Source organism: Oncorhynchus clarkii, chromosome 32, assembly GCF_045791955.1.
Source record: "Oncorhynchus clarkii lewisi isolate Uvic-CL-2024 chromosome 32, UVic_Ocla_1.0, whole genome shotgun sequence".
NCBI classification, from domain to species: domain Eukaryota; kingdom Metazoa; phylum Chordata; class Actinopteri; order Salmoniformes; family Salmonidae; genus Oncorhynchus; species Oncorhynchus clarkii.
Window position 1 is genome coordinate 39,950,629 of NC_092178.1, and position 13,047 is coordinate 39,963,675.

Consider the following 13,047-nt stretch of genomic DNA (forward strand, 5'->3'; position numbering starts at 1 on the left):
CTTTGGTCTCTTTGTTACCTCTCTGATTAATGCCCTCCTTGCCTGGTCCGTGAGTTTTGGTGGGCGGCCCTCTCTTGACAGGTTTGTTGTGGTGCCATATTCTTTCCATTTTTTAATAATGGATTTAAATGGTACTCTGTGGGATGTTCAAAGTTTCAGATGTTTTAATATAACCCAACTCTGATCTGTACTTCTCCACAACTTCGTCCCTGACCGGTTTTGAGAGCTCCTTGGTCAAGTATTCACATCATCTCTATTCATTAAATTAGACCTACTACTATCTTCAACGTGTGCATTGTCATCCATCTGAACTCAAACCTGTTGACGCAGTTCTTTATTTATGCTCTTTATTGAAGCTGGGTTGTATTCAGTAGAGCACACAACAAAACCTGTTTCCAAAAAACAAACAAAAAAATGCATTTGATATTGCACAAGTTAAGATAATATTATTACGTGTTGTGCCTTCTAAACATTACCCTGTCCTTTACTGACTTCTTCTCTGTCTGTCTCTGTAGTGGCCTGTTGTATTGACAAGGTTGTCTTCTGTTCTTATTGGGCTGTGAGGTGGTCTCTGGGTGCTGGTCTAGGCAGAGAGGCAGAGGCAGGAGGAGCCTGCAGTGGAGGAGTGGCTGTGGGTGTTGAGGTGGTGCCTGTGCCTGTCCATGCCCGGGGTCCAGAGTAGATAGCAGCTAAAACGCTTTGCTCTGCCCTCCCAACAGACGCTGGTTGGAGGCAGCCTCAGCAACAGGTGAGTAATGGATGAAGGGGGAATAACACACAGAGAGAGAGACACACACACACAAACGTGGTACAGTACTATAACAAGCAGGCTTAACATCCCCTCCCCAAACACACATACAGTGCATTCAGAAAGTATTCAGACCCCTTGACTTTTTCCACATTTTGTTATGTTACAACCATATTCTAAAGGGATTAAATAGTTTTTTTTTTCCCTCGTCAAGTTACACACGATACCCCATAATGACAAAGCAAAAACAGTTTAATATTTTTTGCTAATTTATTAAATATGAAATATTTAAATGTCACATTTACATAAGTATTCAGACCCTTTACTCAATACTTTGCTCTGCCTGGTTGGAAGGGGAGCGTCGCTACACAGCTATTTTCAGGTCTCTCCAGAGATGTTTGATCAGGTTCATGCTCTGGCTGGGCCATTCAAGGACAATCAGAGACTTGTCCCGAAGCCACTCCTGTGTTGTCTTGGCTGTGTGCTTATGGTCTTGTCCAGTTGGAAGGTGAACCTTCACCCCAGTCGGAGGTCTTGAACGCCCTGGAGCAGGTTTTCATCAAGGATCGCTCTGTACTTTGCTACATTCATCTTTCCCTCGACCCTGAACAGTCCCTGCCGCTGAAAAACATCCCCACAGCCAAAGATAAAATCACAAAAGCAGGATTAGAAATAAAATCAATCACTAACCTCTTGAAAATCTTCATCAGATGAGTCATATGACAGTATATTACCATGTATATTTGTTTTGTTCGATAATATGCATTTTTATATCCACAAATCTTGGTTTACATTGACGCTGTTACGGTTTTCTTCTGGTGAAAGAGAGGCGGACCAAAACGCAGCGTGGTTATTTATAAACATCTTTAATAAAGATGATAACGTGAACAATATATTTATACAAAACAAGAAAACGTGGAAAACCGAAAACAGTCCTAACTGGTGCAAAACACAGAGACAGGAACAATCACCCAAAGAATATGGATGCCTAAATATGGTTCCCAATCAGAGACAACGATAAACACCTGCCTCTGATTGAGAACCACTCTAGGCAACCATAGACTTTCCTAGACTACTTAACTAAACACAATCCCATAAACTACAAAACCCCTAGACAAAACAAACCACATAAATCACCCATGTCACACCCTGGCCTAACCAAAATAATAAAGAGAACACAGAATACTAAGACCAGGGAGTGACAGACATTCCTCCAAAATATCCGTAGGAATTATAGAAAGCTACGCCAGATAACAGAAATACTCATCATAAACTTTGACTAAAGATACATGTTCTACATATAATTAAAGATACACTGGTTCTTAATGCAACCGCTGTGACAGATTTTTTTTGAAACATTAAAGCCTAACATTGCAATAATCTGAGACGGCGCCAGGCGTAACAATATTTCTCCGCCATGTTGGAGTCAACAGAAATACAAAATTACAACATAAATATTCCCTTACCTTTGATGAACTTTCATCAGAATGTAGTGCAAGGAGTCCTAGTTCCACAATAAATCATTGTTTTGTTCCATAATGTCCAATACTAGTGTCCAAGTAGCTGCATTTGCTATCACTTTCAGCTCACGTGCCCAAAAACTGACTGCTGGTCCAAGATAACTTGCATGAAAACTTCCAAAAGATATATTCCAGGTCGAATAAACTGGTCAAACTAAGTACAACATCAATCTTCAGGATGTTATAATCATATATATCCAATAACGTTCCAACCGGATCATTCGTTTTCATCTGGGGCTGATTGGAACAGCCGTAGCACTCCCAGAGAAATGCGCCACAGCATAATGGCATTCTGTTGCGACACCGACTATTTTCCTTCCCATTAGGTCAAAGTTCACAGCAAATGCTCCATTACACTTTCTACTGAATGAGGACATCTAGTGGAAGGCGTAGGAAGTGTTTCCAGATCCATAACTTGTTGGGAAGAAAATGGGCGATGACGTCAAAGTTGCCCCAACTTTCAGAATTTCAAAACTTGTTTGGAAGATTGCCTGCCCTATGAGTTCTGTTATACTCACAGACATAATTCAAACAGTTTTAGAAACTTCAGAGTGTTTTCTATCCAATAGTAATAATAATATGCATATATTAGCAATCTAGGACAGAGTTTGATGCAGTTCACTATGGGCACGCAATTCATCCAAAGTGAAAATACTGCCCCCTATCCACAACAAGTTTTAATCATGGTCTGGGAGTCCTTTGGGTGCCTTTTGGCAAGCGGGGTGTTATGTGCCTTTTACTGAGGAGTGACTTCATTTGACCACTACCATAAATGCCTGATTGATGGAGTGCTGCAGAGATGGGTCTCCTTCTAGAAGGTGCTCCCATCTCCACAGAGGCACTCTGGAGCTCTTTCAGCGTGACCGTTGGGTTCTTTGTCACCTCCCTGACCAAGGCCCTTCTACCTCGAATACTCAGTTTAGCCAGATGGCCAGCTCTAGGAAGAGTCTTGGTGGTCCCAAACTTCTTCAATGTAAGAATTATGGGGGACACTGCATTCTTGGGGACCTTTAATGCTGCAGACATTTTTTGGTATCTTTCCCCAGATCTGTGCCTCGACACAATCCTGTCTCAGCGCTCTACGGACAATTCCTTCGACCTCATGGCTTGGTTTTTGCTCTGATATGCACTGTCAACTGTGGGACCTTGTATAGAAAGGTATGTGCCTTTCCAAATCATGTCCAATCAATTGAATTTACCACAGGTGGACATTTCAAGGATGATCTATGGAAACAGGATGCACTTGAGCTCAATTTCGAGTCTCATAACAAAGTGTCTGAATACTTATGTAAATTAGGTATTTCTGTATTTTATTTTTAATACGTTTTTGCTTTGTCATTTTATAATAAAATGTGCAAAAAGTTGTTCTAATTTTTCAGAGTAAATAACTCACGGACACTAGAGAAGCTTAACCAAGTGTCGACATAGCTGTATTCAGACGAAGGCATGTTTCCATCATTACAAGTATATATACTCCACTTTAGACACTCCTTCTTCTCTCCAATCCTTACATCTTATGGTTCGACAGGAAGAGGATAATAGGATAATAAACCATAATTTCTCCCTTCTGGGGATCTGACCTGACCTCAACCCCTCCTTCGCCTAATCCACAGATGTCCATCCACTTCCCATATAGCAATCCTGTGACTTCCTCCCATCCACCTAACAGATTCCAAAGTCATCTGTCTTTCTACAGAGAACCACTAACTTCTGATGTAAAAACCAGTCTCTTACACTCCTTTATATGTTCAAAGTTTACCCCGAATCCAAGTCAAGTGGTCTGAATACGTTCCGAATGCACTGTACACACACATACTTTAAAGTTCGAACAACGCGACTCTAACCAGAGCATAACGGACCTATTATTTTTATCCCCGGATTCCCACCGCAAACGGAACATTTTCATCTGGATATTCACAACTAGCTAACTAGCTAACCGCAACCTCGGATGATTACTCCTGGCTAGCGTTTCCATCCACTTAGCTTGAAGCTAGCCCGGCCAGAGCTCCTGTGCTACCACCGACCCATACTCCTGGGCTACAATATCCGGACCCACGACCGGTCTATCGATGTCACCGCATGAAGAGGCATAAACAGACTTAACCCCATCGCGACGTCCCCCAAAGGCTAACTTTCTAGCCCTTGCTATCTGCTTGCTTGCTAATTCGGCCTGCTAACTGCTAGCTTGTTTAGCCCCGGTCTGCTAACTGCTAGCTTGTTTAGCCCCGGCCTACTAACTGTTAGCTTGTTAGCACAGGCCTGCTAACTGTCTGAATCGCCGCGTCCCCAGCCAGCCCAACCACTCACTGGACCCATATTTACTTTCAATCTCTTATCGATTTTTAATTCGATTATACCTTCCGGTAACCTGCCTCACCCAATGTGATACGGAATCGCTATTATTTTTAAGTTTTAGAACACATTCAAGAACCTCCAGAAGCTAATCAGCTAACTAGCTACAAGCTATTTAGTCATTGTTAGCCACTGCGAGCGGCTTTTACCTTCTGCACAGCCAGCCAGTTTTTTTAACCTGGATAATACTCGCCAGTCTAGCTTCCCTGTCCCATCCACCGCTGCCCCCTGGACACTGATCACTTGGCTACATAGCTGATGCATGCTGGACTGTCCATTAATCACGGTACTCCATTCTGCTTGTTTATGTTTTATCTGTCGGCCCCAGCCGCACTCAGGCTCTGTGTGTAGTTAATTCGACCCTCTCTGCCTAGTCAACGCCATTTTTCCTGCTGTTGTTGTCCTAGCTGATTAGTTGTTGTTGTCTCACCTAGCTAGCTCTCCCAATCAACACCTGTGATTACTGTATGCCTCGCTGTATGTCTCTCTCAAATGTCAATATGCCTTGTATACTGTTGTTCAAGTTAGTTATCACTGTTTTAGTTTACAATGGAGCCCCTAGTTCCACTCTTCATACCCCTGATACCTCCTTTGTCCCACCTCCCACACATGCGGTGACCTCACCCATTACAACCAGCATGTCCAGAGATACAACCTCTCTTATCATCACCCAGTGCCTGGGCTTACCTCCGCTGTACCCGCACCCCACCATACCCCTGTCTGCGCATTATGCCCTGAATATATTCTACCATGCCCAGAAATCTGCTCCTTTTATTCTTTGTCCCCAACGCTCTAGGCGACCAGTTTTGATAGCCTTTAGCCGCACCCTCATACTACTCTGTTCCGCGGGTGATGTGGAGGTAAACCCAGGCCCTGCATGTCCCCAGGCACCCTCATTTGTTGACTTCTGTGATCGAAAAAGCCTTGGTTTCATGCATGTTAACATCAGAAGCCTCCTCTCTAAATTTGTTTTACTCACTGCTTTAGCACACTCTAATAACCCTGATGTCCTTGCCGTGTCTGAATCCTGGCTCAGGAAGGCCACCAAAAATTCTGAGATTTCCATACCCAACTATAACATTTTCCGTCAAGATAGAACTGCCAAAGGGGGAGGAGTTGCAGTCTACTGCAGAGATAGCCTGCAAAGTAATGTCATACTTTCCAGGTCCATACCCAAACAGTTCGAACGACTAATTTTAAAAATGACTCTCTCCAGAAATAATTCTCTCACTGTTGCCGCCTGCTACCGACCCCCCTCAGCTCCCAGCTGTGCCCTGGACACCATTTGTGAATTGATCGCCCCCCATCTAGCTTCAGAGTTTGTTCTGTTAGGTGACCTAAACTGGGATATGCTTAACCTGTTAGAGCTCTAGGGGCGCTATTTCATTTTTGGATAAAAAACGTTCCCGTTTTAAGCGCGATATTTTGTCACGAAAAGATGCTCGACTATGCATATTCTTGACAGTTTTGGAAAGAAAACACTCTGAAGTTTCAGAATCTGCAAAGATTTTGTCTGTAAGTGCCCCAGAACTCATTCTACAGGCGAAACCAAGATGATGCATCACCCAGGAATTAGCAGAATTTCTGAAGCTCTGTTTTCCATTCTCTCCTTATATGGCTGTGATTGCGCAACGAATGAGCCTACACTTTCTGTCGTTCGCCCAAGGTCTTAGCAGCATTGTGACGTATTTGTAGGCATATCATTGGAAGATTGACCATAAGAGACTACATTTTCCAAGTGTCCGCCTGGTGTCCTGCGTCGAATTCGGTGCGCAATTGCCAGCTGCTTCTACTTTACCATTTGATTCAGGGGAGAAAGCATGTGTCCAAGAACGATGTATCAATGAAGAGATATGTGAAAAACACCTTGATGATTGATTCTAAACAACGTTTGCCATGTTTTCAGTCGATATTATGGAGTTAATTTGGAAAAAAGTTCGCGTTTTGAGGACTGAATTTTCAGATTTTTTTTGGTAGCCAAATGTGATGTATAAAAGGAGCTATTTCTAATACACAAGGAATCTTTTTGGAAAAACTGAGCATCTGCTATCTAACTGAGAGTATCCTCATTGAAAACATCAGAAGTTCTTCAAAGGTAAATGATTTTATTTGAAGGCTTTTATGTTTTTGTTAATGTTGCGTGCTGGATGCTAACGCTAATGCTAACGCTAAATGCTAACGCGAAATGCTAACGCTAGCTAGCTACTTTTACACAAATTATTGTTTTCCTATGGTTGAGAAGCATATTTTGAAAATCTGAGATGACAGTGTTGTTTACAAAAGGCTAAGCTTGAGAGATGGCATATTTATTTCATTTCATTTGCGATTTTCATAAATAGTTAACGTTGTGTTATGCTAATGAGCTTGCTGATAGATTTACACAATCCTGGATACAGGGGTTTTTTCATAGCTAAACATGACGCAGAAAACGGAGCGATTTGTCCTAAACAAATAATCTTTCAGGAAAAACTGAACATTTGCTATCTGAGAGTCTCCTCATTGAAAACATCTGAAGTTCTTCAAAGGTAAATGATTTTATTTGAATGCTTTTCTGTTTTTTTGTGTAAATGTTGCCAGCTGAATGCTAATGCTAAATGCTACGTTAGCCATCAATACTGTTACACAAATGCTTGTTTTGCAATGGTTGAGAAGCATATTTTGAAAATCTGAGATGACAGTGTTGTTAACAAAAGGCTAAGCTTGAGAGCTAGCATATTTATTTCATTTCATTTGCGATTTTCATGAATAGTTAACGTTGCGTTATGGTAATGAGCTTGAGTCTGTATTCACGATCCCGGATCCGGGATGGGGAGATCAGAAAGGTTAACACCCCGGCAGTCCTACAATCTAAGCTAGATGCCCTCAATCTCACACAAATCATCAAGGAACCCACCAGGTACAACCCTAAATCTGTAAACAAGGGCACCCTCATAGACGTCATCCTGACCAACAGGCCCTCCAAATACACCTCCGCTGTCTTCAACCAGGATCTCAGCGATCACTGCCTCATTGCCTGTATCCGCTACGGATCCGCAGTCAAACGACCACCCCTCATCACTTTCAAACGCTCCCTAAAACACTTCTGTCAGCAGGCCTTTCTAATCGACCTGGCCCGGGTATCCTGGAAGGACATTGACCTCATCCCGTCAGTTGAGGATGCCTGGTCATTCTTTAAAAGTAACTTCCTCACCATTTTAGATAAGCATGCTCCGTTCAAAAAATGCAGAACTAAGAACAGATATAGCCCTTGGTTCACACCAGACCTGACTGCCCTCGACCAGCACAAAAACATCCTGTGGCGGACTGCAATAGCATCGAATAGTCCCCGCGATATGCAACTTTTCAGGGAAGTCAGGAACCAATACACACAGTCAGCTAAGGCCAGCTTCTTCAGGCTGAAATGTGCATCCTGTAGCTCCAACTCCAAAAAGTTCTGGGACACTGTGAAGTCCATGGAGAACAAGAGCACCTCCTCCCAGATGCCCACTGCACTGAGGCTAGGTAACACGGTCACCACCGATAAATCCATGATTATCGAAAACTTCAACAAGCATTTCTCAACGGCTGGCCATGCCTTCCGCCTGGCTACTCCAACCTCGGCCAACCCCCCCCCCCCCCCCCCCCCCGCAGCTACTCGCCCAAGCCTCTCCAGGTTCTCCTTTACCCAAATCCAGATAGCAGATGTTCTGAAAGAGCTGCAAAACCTGGACCCGTACAAATCAGCTGGGCTTGACAATCTGGTCCCTCTATTTCTGAAACTATCCGCCGCCATTGTCGCAACCCCTATTACCAGCCTGTTCAACCTCTCTTTCATATCGTCTGAGATCCCCAAGGATTGGAACCTGCCGCAGTCATCCCCCTCTTCAAAGGGGGAGACACCCTGGACCCAAACTGTTACAGACCTATATCCATCCTGCCCTGCCTATCTAAGGTCTTCAAAAGCCAAGTCAACAAACATGTCACTGACCATCTCGAATCCCACCGTACCTTCTCCGCTGTGCAATCTGGTTTCCGAGCCGGTCACGGGTGCACCTCAGCCACGCTCAAGGTACTAAACGATATCATAACCGCCATCGATAAAAGACAGTACTGTGCAGCCATCTTCATCGACCTTGCCAAGGCTTTCGACTCTGTCAATCACCATATTCTTATCGGCAGACTCAGTAGCCTTGGTTTTTCTGATGACTGCCTTGCCTGGTTCACCAACTACTTTGCAGACAGAGTTCAGTGTGTCAAATCGGAGGGCATGCTGTCCGGTCCTCTGGCAGTCTTTATGGGGGTGCCACAGGGTTCAATTCTCGGGCCGACTCTTTTCTCTGTATATATCAATGATGTTGCTCTTGCTGCGGGCGATTCCCTGATCCACCTCTACGCAGACAACACCATTCTGTATACTTCCGGCCTGTCCTTGGACACTGTGCTATCTAACCTCCAAATTAGCTTCAATGCCATACAACACTCCTTCCGTGGCCTCCAACTGCTCTTAAACGCTAGTAAAACCAAATGCATGCTTTTCAACCGTTCGCTGCCTGCACCCGCACGCCCGACTAGCATCACCACCCTGGATTGTTCCGACCTTGAATATGTGGACATCTATAAGTACCTAGTTGTCTGGCTAGACTGTAAACTCTCCTTCCAGACTCATATCAAACATCTCCAATCGAAAATCAAATCTAGAGTCGGCTTTCTATTCTGCAACAAAGCCTCCTTCACTCACGCCGCCAAACTTACCCTAGTAAAACTGACTATCCTACCGATCCTCGACTTCGGCGATGTCATCTACAAAATAGCTTCCAACACTCTACTCAGCAAACTGGATGCAGTTTATCACAGTGCCATCCGTTTTGTCACTAAAGCACCTTATACCACCCACCACTGCGACCTGTATGCTTTAGTCGGCTGGCCCTCGCTCCATATTCGTTGCCAGACCCACTGGCTCCAGGTCATCTACAAGTCCATGCTAGGTAAATCTCCGCCTTATCTCAGTTCACTGGTCACGATGGCAACACCCACCCGTAGCACGCGCTCCAGCAGGTGTATCTCACTGATCATCCCTAAAGCCAACACCTCATTTGGCCGCCTTTCGTTCCAGTTCTCTGCTGCCTGTGACTGGAACGAATTGCAAAAATCGCTGAAGTTGGAGACTTTTATCTCCCTCACCAACTTCAAACATCTGCTATCTGAGCAGCTAACCGATCGCTGCAGCTGTACATAGTCTATCGGTAATTAGCCCACCCAATTTTACCTACCTCATCCCCATACTGTTTTTATTTATTTACTTTTCTGCTCTTTTGCACACCAATATCTCTACCTGTACATGACCATCTGATCATTTATCACTCCAGTGTTAATCTGAAAAATTGTAATTATTCACCTACCTCCTCATGCCTTTTGCACACAATGTATATAGACTCTTTTTTTTCTACTGTGTTATTGACTTGTTTATTGTTTACTCCATGTGTAACTCTGTGTTGTCTGTTCACACTGCTATGCTTTATCTTGGCCAGGTCGCAGTTGCAAATGAGAACTTGTTCTCAACTAGCCTACCTGGTTAAATAAAGGTGAAATAAAAAATATATAAAATGACCCCAGGGATTGATAGAACATCGCTCAGAGATGCACAAAAACAATATAACAATCAAAATGGATGAACCTTTCATTTAACCTCTATTTAGGAAGAGTAGATGAGGATCTTCTTCATCATTATTTATCGAGTCATTCATTAGCTATTATTACCATCAGAATATCCCAATCATTAAAAAGGCCAGCTTCTACATTCTTGTACCTTTTTTCATTACCATTATAAGCATCTTATTGTGTCTGTAGGTTTGAGTAAATTTAGTGGAGGGTAAACGCAAGTGAACACAAAATTTACCCAAAATTGTTTTTGCCATGTAGTAAAGGTGCTTTGCAGTCCACCCATAGACTTAGATAGACATCGCTTCATTGTATCTGTCTGTCCCATTATGGGGTCAGCATGCTCTTGTGGGGTCAACATGGGGTCAGCATGCTCATGCTCTCTATTACAGGCAGCATGCTCTTGAGGCATCTTAATTTTGAAGTAGTCAATTTTCTTCTTCTACTACTTCTATGAGATGGAAAGCAAACCTGCAGTGTGTTGTTTTAAAGGTATAAAGCAAAATGTTGCAGATTTACTGCCACCTGCAGTTATGGAATGTTTACTCATGAGTAGAAAGACTCTAAAAATGTTCTCGTGGTGCCCCAACTTCCTAGTTAATTAAAGTTTACATGATTAGTTTATTCACGTAAGGGATAATTACACATAGAGAATTGATTTGAAAATATAATAGCCTTCACATTTAATGATAGTCACGCTACGACACATAGCTTGGGCACCATAAGCCACTTTGTTCTAGTCCTTCAGGCTACTATCTCTATCTTGAGTCACACACACACCACATCTTATCTATGAATGCAGGCTCAGTCAGACCGGAGACATATGTCTCACATGCACCACTAATCATAGAATGGAATGTGGCTGTAAAATATTTTATCACCAAGCCATCACTTAATCAGTTGCCAACTCAAACTTCAAAAGACTCTTCTCGGTTCACTCAGAATGAAAAGAAAGAGTTCTAAGAACCCTACTTTATGTCACATGGAATGACGCTGGAGAGACGAAGCAGGTACGGGGAGTCAAACATTTAATAAAGAACGGACATGGAATTAGACAGGAACAGCGTCAGCAAACAGGTAACACAAACAAAAGACAATCAATACAGTAGCGGGGAACAGAGCAAGGGAACTGACAAATATATGGGAGGAAATAAACAGATGAGTGAGTCCAGGTGAGTCCAATATCGCTGATGCACGTGATGAGGGAAGGCAGGCGTGCATAATGGATGGAAGGAGTGTGTGATGCAGGGCAGCCTGGTGCCCTCAAGCACCAGGGGGGGGAATAGCGGGAGCAGACGTGACAGTACCCCCCCTCTTTGGGTGCCACCCGGCGTTCCACCTGGGTGAACCGGCCGAGACATGGGCGCTGGGCAAGCCGGTTGGGGCGTGGGAGCCCAACAAACCGGCAGGAGAGTGAAAGCCTGGCGAGCCGGCTGAGGCATGGAAGCCAGACAATCCAACTGAGTCAAGACGCCTGTCGATCCTGCTGCAGTGAGGAAGCCTGATGATCCGGTGGAGAGTGACGTGGGATGGGAAGCCGCCGAGCCAACTGAGGCAAGGAAGCCAGCCAGGGCGTGAAAGCCCGACGGGCTTGGCTTAGGCACCCCCGGTTCCATCGGCGGCGACCCAGAGCCGATGCCACCATACCAACCGGAACACCAGTACTCCCCGATGCTTCGTGTGATGGTCTTCTGTATTCTGTCACATGGAATGACGCTGGAGAGACAGGTACGGGGAGTCAAGCATTTAATAAAGAACAGACATGGAATGAGACAGGAACAGCGTCAGCAAACTAATAATACAAATAAATAATTAAGCCAATTTGTATATTGCTGATTCATGATTTATGTAAGGGTTTGCGACATTCAGGAATGAGACTGATGGGGTAATAATGCATTAATAGAAGACTGTAATCGACAAGATATGAAAATATCTGAAGAGTTCATTCGGGAAATAGAGTCTTTAAATATTTTCCTGTGGTGCCCTGATTTCCTAGTTAATTAAAGTTTACATGATTAGTATAGTCACGTAAGGAATAATTACAGATAGAGAATTGATTTGATAATATAACAGTCTTCACATTTAATGATAGTCACGCAACGAGACAAGGCTGGGGCACCATAAGCCACTTTGGGTTCATCCTGTGTTCATCTGCCTCTGGTGTTATTTCCAAGAAGCATGGATGAGAATAAACAATGAAATGTTTGTCCTATTCATTCAGGCTACTATCTCTATCTCGAGTCACACACACACCACATCTTATCTATGAATGAAGGCTCAGTCAGACCGGAGACTCACAAGCACCACTAATCATAGAATGGAAATTGGCTGTAAAGTTTTTTAGCACCAAGCCATCACTTAATCAGTTGCCAACCCAAGCTCCAAAAGAATCCCCTCAGTTCACTCAGAATGAAGAGAGAGTCCTAAGAACCCTACTCTATCGCATGAAAACAACCTTTCGGTAAAAAAACAGCATCATAACATAATCTTGTAATTTTCAAGTCAGTTCGTCAAATTTCTGCCCATCTAGAGCTGCCCCGGTCAACTGTAAGTGCTGTTATTGTGAAGTGGAAACGTCTAGCAAACAACAATAGGCCACACACAAGCTTACAGAATGTAACTGCTGAGTGCTGAAGCCAGTAAAAATCATCTGTCCTCGGTTACCCCCGTGCACAAAGTGAGGTCCATACAGAAATTATTTGTTGAGATCCGTGTGGAAGAACTTTACTGGCCCGCGCAGAGCCCTAACCCTAACCCCATCGAACACCTTTGGGATTAATTGGAACGGCG